The sequence below is a fragment of the Ursus americanus genome, chromosome 14 (genome assembly GCF_024610735.1).
Source record: "Ursus americanus isolate L20-20 chromosome 14, mUrsAme1.1.p, whole genome shotgun sequence".
In the NCBI taxonomy this organism is placed as follows: Eukaryota; Metazoa; Chordata; class Mammalia; order Carnivora; family Ursidae; genus Ursus; species Ursus americanus.
In genome coordinates this window covers 2,476,611-2,486,453 of record NC_142140.1, presented here as the reverse complement: position 1 = coordinate 2,486,453, position 9,843 = coordinate 2,476,611, and positions in this window count along the sequence as shown.

Sequence of the window (9,843 nt, the reverse complement as noted above, 5' to 3'; positions counted from 1 at the left end):
AATCTTCTATATTAGTAGAATAAGAGGGGGGAAACATATGATTATTTTGAAAGATACAAATAAAGCATTTGACAAAGTTTAACACAAATTGATTCACAACAAAAATTCTCAGCAAACTTGGAACAGAAGGGGACTTCTTCAGCCTGATGAAGGATATCATGAAAAGCCTTAGCGAACATCATACTCACACATGAAACACTGAATGTTGAGATGAGAGCAAGACACAGATGTCTGCTATCACAACTTTCAGTCAACTTTATACTGAAGGTCCTAGCCAGTGTAATAGGTAAGGAGAAAGAATAAACGGCACACAGATAGAAAAGAAAGGTGTGAAACTGTCTTTACGTGCAAAAGCATGATTGTGTACACAGAAAACCCTAAGGAATAATAATTTTTTAAAAAGGTACTAGAACTAACAAGTGAATGAAAGCAAGTTTTCAGGATAAAAATCAATATACAAAAATCCACATATTTCTTTTTTTTTTTAGTGAGCCCCACGCCCAGTGTGGACACCAGTGTGGGGCTTGAACTCACAACTCTGAGATCAAGACCTGAGCTGAGATCAAGAGGTGGACGCATAACTAAGTCACCGAGGTACCCTCCACGTATTTCCATCTACTATTAACGAAAAAGTAGGAAATGGAATTTAAAAAATAATTTAATTTACAATATCATTAGAAATAAAATACGTAGGAATAAGTGTAAGATGTGTCCACTCAAAACTACAAAATCTTAGGGGCACCTGGGTGCCTCAATCTTTTAAACATCTGCCCTTGGCTCAGGTCATGATCCGGGAGTGGAGTCCGGGAATGGAGCCCTGCATTGGGCTCCCTGCTCAGCGGAGAGCCTGCTTCTTCCTCTGCCTCTCACCCCACTCATGCTCTCTCTCAAGTAAATAAAGTCTTAAAACAAAACAAAACAAAAAACTACAAAATCTGTCACAGGGAAGTTAGAGCAGATCTAGCCAAATGGAGGTATATACCTTGTTCATGAGTCAGAAGACCCCATATTATCAAGGTGACAATTATCCTCAAAATGATCTATACTACGATAACAGTTCCAATAAAAATCCAGGCTTTATTACGAGATAAATTGAGGGCGCCTGAGCGGCTCAGTTGGGTAACGTCTGACTCTTGATTTCAGCTCAGGTCATGATCTCAGGGTCGTGAGATGTGGTCCAACATCATGCTCCGTGCTCAGCGGGGAGCCTGCTTTTTCCTCTGCCTGCCCCTCCCCCTCTTGCGTTGTCTCTCTCTCTCTGACAAATAAATAAATAAAAATCTTTAAAAATTATATGGAAATGCAAAGAACCTAGAAGAACCAAAATAATCTGGAAGAAGAGGCACAGGGTCAGAAGATTTGCACAATCTGATTTCAAGACTTTCTATAAAGTTATAGTAATCAAGACAGTGTGATACTGGTGTAGGGATAAACCAATGAAATGGTCAACGAAGGAGTCCCAAAATATATCTACACTTACACGGTCAAATGATTTTTTTTTACAAAGGTACCAAAGTAATTCAGTGGGGAAAATGCTGCTTTTTAAACATATAGTGACATAGTTTTAGTGCTTACACAATTGAGTATCTTTATAGGAAAATTAACTCAAAGGGATCATAGATCTAAGTGTAAGAGCTAAAACTCTTAAAAGTCTAGAAGAAAACGTAGGGGAAAAATCTGTGCGACGTTGGGTTAGGCAAAGATTTCTTAAATAGGACACAAAAGGCACCATCTAATGTACTGTATGGTGACTAACATAATACAATAAAAAATTATTATAAAAAAGGCACCATCTACAAAACAAAAATAATAAAATAAGCGTTACCTTATTATTTTTAAATCACATGCTTATTACACATTCTTTATTAGGTTGTTAAGGGCCCTTATTGTTTTTTGGATTATGAAAGAAATATGTCTGTTATTATAATTCAAACCATGCTGCTCATAGACAACCCGAAGGAATACATGCACACATTATCACATAGGGTTTTAAAAAATAGTAATGGGATTATTTCTATTATTCTATAACTTGCTTTTCTCCACTTGAAATAAACACTGGACAATGTTCCCTATCAGCACATCGTTACTTTTGCTAACGATGTTTGTACGTGTATTTTCGCATGTGCTACTATTTCTGCATAAAATATTACTAAGTGTGTGGGGGCGCCTGGGTGGCACAGCAGTTGGGCGTCTGCCTTCGGCTCAGGGCGTTATGGGATCGAGCCCCACATCAGGCTCCTCCGCTGTGAGCCTGCTTCTTCCTCTCCCACTCCCCCTGCTTGAGTTCCCTCTCTCGCTGGCTGTTTCTATCTCTGTCAAATAAATAAATAAAATATTTAAAAAAAAATATTACTAAGTGTGTGATTGTGGGTGAGCACACTTTAAATTTAGATAGATCCTAGCTAATTGCTCTTGCTAAAAGTAGCATCAGTTTACATTCCCGCCAATAGTAGAGGAGAGTGCTTGCTTTCTGATAGGCTTTCTATCGATGGATGTTCTCACACTTGTTACTTTTATCATTTTTTGTGTGCGGCCCATCTGCTAAATGAACAACGATACCTCATTGTTGTTTTTAATTGTCATTTATTTGATTATAAATGAGGGCATGCTTTCCTTTCATATGTTTATTGACCGTTATATTTCTTTCTGTGCGAATTGCCTATTTTTCTATGAGGTTGTTTGTCTTTTCCTTATTGATTTTTAGGAACACTTTGCATATTATAGATATAGACTGTTGCTTCATTATAAGCATTACAATACCCTCTCTCAGTCTATTGTCTGTCCTCTAAGTTTGTGTGTAGTATCCTTCACTACATAGAAGTTGGAAATTTTTATGTAGTGCAATGAATCAATCCTTTTCTTTATATTTCCTGCTTTCTGCGCAATGCTTAGAGAATCTTTCCCTACCACAAAATTACAAAAAAAGCTGTACTTTTTCTTCAAGTATGTAGTGAATTCCTGTATTTCAACTACATTGGTGATGTTTTAATGCTTGATCCGGGTATTGGGTATATTTTTTATATTTTTCTGTTTAATCTTTTGTGTGCTTGACATCCTTTACGATATGTTTTTGTGAAGAAATAAAGAGGGGGAAACCTGATATGTTTTTGATGGGGTTGCGCTACCAGAAAAAACTCCAAGTCTGACAAAAACAAACAAACAAAAACAAACAACACAAGGCTATGTGATATGATCACGGAGTCTAAGCAATCTCTAACATCTGGAATCTACACCATCAGGAACTGGCTACGAAAGAGATGAGAGCCCCAACGCCCATCTCAGACACGGCCACGGAGAAGGACAGGCAGGAAACACCTCTCAGGGAGCAGAACGGGGGCAACTGAACTGGCTGCCCGGGAAGCTGGCAAAGGGGTCGTGATGCACGCTAAACCTTGCCAACCTCACAAAAGACCACAGAATGTATGATTGCATTTATATGAAATGTTCATAATAGAGACAGAAAGTAGATTCATGGTTGCTAGGGCTGGGGGTAGGGAGAGATGGAGAGTGATCGCTAATGGGTTTCTTTGCGAGAGTTACTAAAATCTTCTCAACTTAGATTGTGATCATGGCTGCATAGCTCTGTAAATATACTAAAAACCCTGGTATACCCATTTACTGGTAATCTGCTTTTCCATGTCGTAGCATGAATCAAGTATTTCATTCCTTTTCACGGCCAAATAATATTCCTTTGTTAGGGATAGACTAGTTTGTTAATCTGTTCACCAGCTGATTGGTATTTGGGTTGTTTCTACCTTTTGGCCACCATGAACAATGCTGCTTTGAACGTTGGTGCACCAGTGTCAGTGTGGAGACGTTTCCAAGTGCCTCTGGACATACCTTGGAGTTGCATTGCTAGGTCATATGGCAACTCTGTGTCTAACAGTTTCCAGGATTCTGAGTTGTGCTACGAGCGAGTGCCCACCGTGGTGGTCATGCACTCTCGCCTTTCCCATGCAGGAGTTCGTATCATACTTCTCCTTTCCTCTCTGCACAAGTCATGTGGGGGTGGTGGGAGAGTTAAGATCTCAACCGGAGGTCACTGGAATCCTCGTCTTGGGGCTGGATGTGTGACCGGAAGAGACAGTGTGTTGCCTCCAGTATACCTTTCCATTGCTGATATCACAATTTACCACAAACCAAGAGGCTTAAAACAGCCTCCTTTCAGTGTCTCACAGTTTCCGTGAGTCAAAGGTCCAGGCAGAGAGTGCCTCCCCTGGGATCAAGGTGTCAGCAGACTGGACTCTTTCCCGAGGCTCTGGAGGAAGAGACCCTTGCTTGCTGAGGTTGTTAGCAGAATTCAGTTATTTGTTCTAAGACCGGGGTCCCCAGTTCTTTGTAATCATGCTTCAAACCCTCCGCGTGGTTTGCATCTCTCTTCCCCTTGCCTACCCCACTCTAACTTCCTCTTCGGCTTTCTTCTTCAGCCACCTGCTGGGAACGCTCTCTCCTTTAAGGGCTCGTGTGATTACACTGAGCCCACCAGGATAAGCTAGGATTATTTCCCTACTTTGAGATCAATGGATTAGTAACTTTAGCTGCATCTGCAAAGCCCCATTAGCTAGGTGAGGGACAACTTCAGTTTCCAGAGATTAAGGTGGGCATCTTTAGGGGCTGTTATTCTGCCTACTACACTTCTCCCTCAGAAATGAGCATGAAGTGAAGGATATTTATGGATGCTGGATCATCAAGATGTGAGCTGAGTGGGCTTCTGTGTTTTTTCCCACCCAACATCCATTCCTGTTCTGCTGAAGCCATATCTTGATCTTCCTCTAGGGTCACTGCCAGGCCACCAGTCAGTTGCTGAGGGTGGGTTCCTGGCTCAGGCCTGGTCAGTCTGGCCACTGTGTCCTCCTGGCCACAGAGGTCCCTTTCAGGGATGAGCACATGACTGAACTAAAGCTAATGAGAATTTTCAGAAGCTTCTGGAAAGAGATCCCATGTTCTCCCCACTGGGTTTGGACATGAAAAGATGAAGGGGCTGGAGCTGCTGCAGCCATCTTGCAGCCATGAGGATGGAGCCTGTCTGGGAAGGGACCCACTGTGGAAGCAAGAGGAGCTCATGTGGAAGTAAGGATGTCATCTGTGTCCTGATCCAAGCCACCCGAAGCATTCCACCCTGGAATTTTCAGTTCTGCGAATCAATGAATTCCCTTTTTTCTTAAAGATATACAATCAAGTGAACACCTAAAGTGTGTGCTTGAGGATACACATCTGTGGAAATTTATGGTCTTTGAGTGTTGGACGCTAAGTGGACCAGATAAGAATCAGAGGCATGGGCCCAGGATATCCCGTATGTGGGGAGAGGCTATGCTGGAGGGGGGAAGATTGGTGAGCCATGTCTATAGAAGAGATTTTTTTCATGCTGGATAACTCTTAACTTTCATATAATTTCCCATATCTCTACCCAGATTTACCAATTGTTTACATCTTGCCCCTTTACTTTATCATTCATCATTCTGTATGAACATGTACATAGACATATGTGGATTTTTTCTGAACCATTTGAGAGTATGTTGGACACCTGATGCCCCTGTCCTATTATTTTCAATGTGAGTTTTCTAAGACCAAGGATACTCTCTTAACATAAATGCAATATTCTTATCAAAATCAGGACAATATGATACAGGACAAGACTGTTCTCTAACCCCATAACCATATTCCAATGTCTTCAGTTGTTTCAGGAATATCTTTTTTTTTCTTATGATAATATTTTTTATTATATTATGTTAGTCACCATACAGTACATCCCTGGTTTTTGATGTAAAGTTCGATGATTCATGAGTTGCGTATAACACCCAGTGCACCATGCAATACGTGCCCTCCTTACTACCCATCACCAGCCTATCCCATTCCCCCACCCCCCTCCCCTCTGAAGCCCTCAGTTTGTAGGGAATATCTTTATAGCTATTTCTGTCCTGGTCTAGGATCCAATGGAGGATCCCATGTTGCTGGGTCCCTTTTGTCCAGGAGATGATATTTGAATTCAGCTCGGTGTCCTTGACTTCCCCAGGAGAGTAATCTCCGAGAACAGCGAGAGCCTCAGTGGGAAGGGTTCCACGGCTCCGCACAGGGCACCACTCCAGGAGGGATCTGGGCTGCTCAGGAGGCTTTTAAGGCAACCAGTGGAGGCTCGGGCAACACAGACCTTCAGTGTCCTCCGAGAGCAAGGAGTGTGAGGTGGGAGTTCTGGGCACGGCACAGCAGCTTCGTGATATGTTTGGGGACCCGGGCTCTTCCTGTCTTTCTGCTCAGCATCCTCACCACGTGTCCCCCAGGCAGCTGCCACATGCCCACATGGCCTGTCCTCACAGGAGTTTGTTCAAAGAGCATGTATTTGTTTTCTAGGGCCGCTGTAACAGGTACCACAGACCGGTGGCTTAACCAACAGACATTTACTTTCTCCCTGTTCTGGAGGCCCGAAGTCCGATATCAAGGGGTCGGCAGGACTGGTGTCGTGGAGGCCTCTCACCATGCATATGGCCGCCTTCTCCCCGTGTCCTCACGTTGCTGTCCCTCTGTGCGTGTCTGGGTCCTAATCTCTTCTTGTTATAAGCACACCATCAGAATGGACTAGGGAGCACTTGTATGACCTCAGTTCACCTCAATCAGCTCTTCAAAGGCCCTGTCTCCAAATACAGAACATCTGAGTCCCTGGGAGTTAAGACCCCAATATATGAATTTAGGGGGGACCCAATGCAGCCCATGACAGAGAGAAGGAAACGATCCTCCTCATGTTTCTCTCTTGCCTGAGAGGACAATTATCCCCAGAAGGCCTGGGCCAACTTGAAACGCATACACTATTAAGTTGCAACTTTGAGGGGTGGAAAGAGCCAGAAGGCCTGGATCACTCCCAGCTTTGTTACCCACGAGCGTTGGCCTCTGTGCAGTCTGCTGCCCTCCCCGCAGCTCTGTCCACCTATAAGATGAGGGGCATCTACTAACGGCAGTAATAACAGCTACCATTTACGGAGCCTGGTGTCAGACCGGGTCCTGGGACATCCTCCACGCCTCCCAGAAGCTGACCGCGACATGTGGGCGCGGGACCCGTGCACCTGCTGCGATCTGCCCAGGCATCGAAAACACCACTCTTGGAAGACCCCTTAGGTTATCCGCAAAGCCCGCGTGTCCCAGTTTTAGGTTCACAGTCCTGCGCACAAACATTTGTACAAAAGCCTAGATTGTCCAAAAGTGCTTTCCCTGTTTTCAAACACTGCTTACATGAGTCTACACGTGTGCTCTTCCGTGACTTCTCTCACAGCGACTTTGGTGAGGCTCGTTGATGATGGTGTCGTCCTCCGTGTTCACGGCTGTCAGACTCCACTGTGTGATTATAACACGATTCCCTTCTCCTTTCTCCTCCCTTCCCTGAGGATCGTTGGATCGGGCTGCTTTTAGCTGTGTTGTTTCTTTCGTTGTGGACATTTCAGTACCCTTTGGTGCCACGGAGCACCGTGCCCATGACCAGCATCTCTTTCTTAGTATTGCCACCTGCTGCCAGGACTCTTTCTGCTGGGCGCCTGGGACCCGTCCTGACGCGTGTAAGGATTCCCAAGGAAACGAGCCAGTGCGAAGCGCGTCAGCAGCCTCGCCTCTCTGCCTCCCTTCTCAGCCCAGTAAGTGTATGTGGCCCTTTGCAGATAACTATTGTTCCATTTATCTATTGCTGCATAAAAAACAAAACAAAACAAAACAAAACAAAAACCAAAACCAAAACAAAAAAAACTACCCTGAAACTTAGTGGCTTAAAATAGCTCCTTATTACTGTATCCCACAAAACCGTGGGTCAGGAATTCGGACAGGCTGCAGCAGGCAGAGCCCTTATCTGCCCGACGACGTCTGTCCACCTGGCTGGCTCTGGCTTCTTTGTGGCCCGGTGACCTCAGGGTAGCTGGACTTTCTACATGGCAGCTCAGGACTCCCATGGAGAGTGTTTCAAGAGACAGGGGGTAGAAGCTAATAATCAAAGCCCTGGACCCGGAAACGTAGTGTCCCTTCCATCATCTTCTCTTGTCAAGTGGTCACAGAGACCACCCAGACTCAAGGGAAGGGAGCGTCTCTGTCAGTAACAGAGTATCTGTAGTCATCTTTCATCTATCACAACTAGGATTACTAGGACTCTTTAGGTATGAGAGACAAAAAACCCACCTGAGACTGGCTAACGGAAAAAAATGAGAGGGGCTGTATGGTTGGCTCATGTAACTGAAAGGCCAGGGATACATCTGGCTTCAGGCGAAAGAGCTTAGGCGTCTGGGGGAGGCTTGGCCCTAACCCCAGGCTCTGCCCAGATGCTGCCCAGAGTTTGCAGGGCCTCTAGGACAGCTGTGGCTGTCACCCACAGCTGGCATGGCCTTCACCAGAAAGGCCTTTTGGGGAAGGCAGCATGTGGGCAGAGACCCGAAGGAAGGGAAGAAGCCACGTGGATATCTAGGCACAGACAACACGTGCAAATGTCCTGGGGTGCCAGATACGTTTGAGAAACAGCAAGGAAGCCAGTTGGGCTGGAGTTCAGCAAGCAAAGGGAAGGAGATGAGAGAGACGAAGAGGGAACAGATGGCATGGGTTTCTCTGAGTGAGGCAGGAGCCCTGAGAGGGTGTGGGGCGGACCAGGGACAGGGTCTGACTTACGTTTTCATGGGATCCCTCTGGCTGCTGTGTTCTGAATGGACAGGGGAAACTGGGAGACTTCCACTGAGGAAGATAGTCCCGTAATCTAGGTGAAATGATGGCAGGGCAGCAGCTGTGTTGATGCCAGGAGGTGGTCAGATTTGGGAATGACACACTGAAAGTGGGTGTGGGAGCCGGAGGAGGGAGGGCGCGGTCGACCCTGGCTTATACCTCACTATCTTCTAGGGACTACTTCCCTGCTCGCTCTTTCCCCATCTTACCCCCTCCAGTCAGTGCCTCCTGCCCACAAGGTGGCAGAGTGATTTCCAAAATGCAAATTTAACCCATCCTACCAGGGTAATTCCAGACCTTTTTTTTTTCATCTTAATAATCAACCTATGTATTTCCACGCGATTCAAAAAATGTATAACTAACCCATCGAACCCATGATTTTGGCAGTAATACAAATTTACTTTTTAGAAACGATTGCTTTATAAAGACAGGAATTGATTTAAAGTAAAAAGATCGGGGTGCCTGGTGGCTCAGTTGGTTAAGTGTCTGCCTTTGGCTCGGGTCATGATCCTGGAGTCTAGGGATCGAGGCCAGCGTTGGGCTCCCTGCTCAGTGGGGAGTCTGCTTCTCCTTCTGCCCCTCCCCCCCACTCCCCTCCTGTGCTCTCTTTCTCTCTCAATTAAATAAATACAATCTTAAAAAAAATAAAGTAAAAAGATTAACGAAATAGCACAGGGGGAAAGAGATGTGGCAAACAATTCTGAAGACGGTAACAGATGTGACCAGGATTTGGGGAGGCTTCCCATACATCTGGGCCTCCCCCTTCCACCCCGGGCCATCTTGAGTGGCTGCTTTTTCCAGAACTCTCTGAGCCCTTTCACCCTCTGCTCCCCCAGCTAGATCTCAAGTGTCGCCTCTCGGAGTTTCTTTGCAAGTCATTTATTTTTCACACTAAAATTGGTAATCCATCTGGAATTTATTTGGATACAAGAGGGGTCCAATTTTATTTTCTTCCAGATAGATAGTCACTTGTGCCAGCACAAGTATTTCACAATCTACCCTTCCCCCCACTGACTTGAAATACTACCTTTGTCAAGTATCACATTCTTCCTTATCCTGAAATCTATTTCTGGGTTTTCTCTTCTTCCCCATTGTCTATTCTTATGCCAACACCATGTTGATTTGATTATAGCAGCTTTATGGTATGTTCTTACTTTTTTTAAG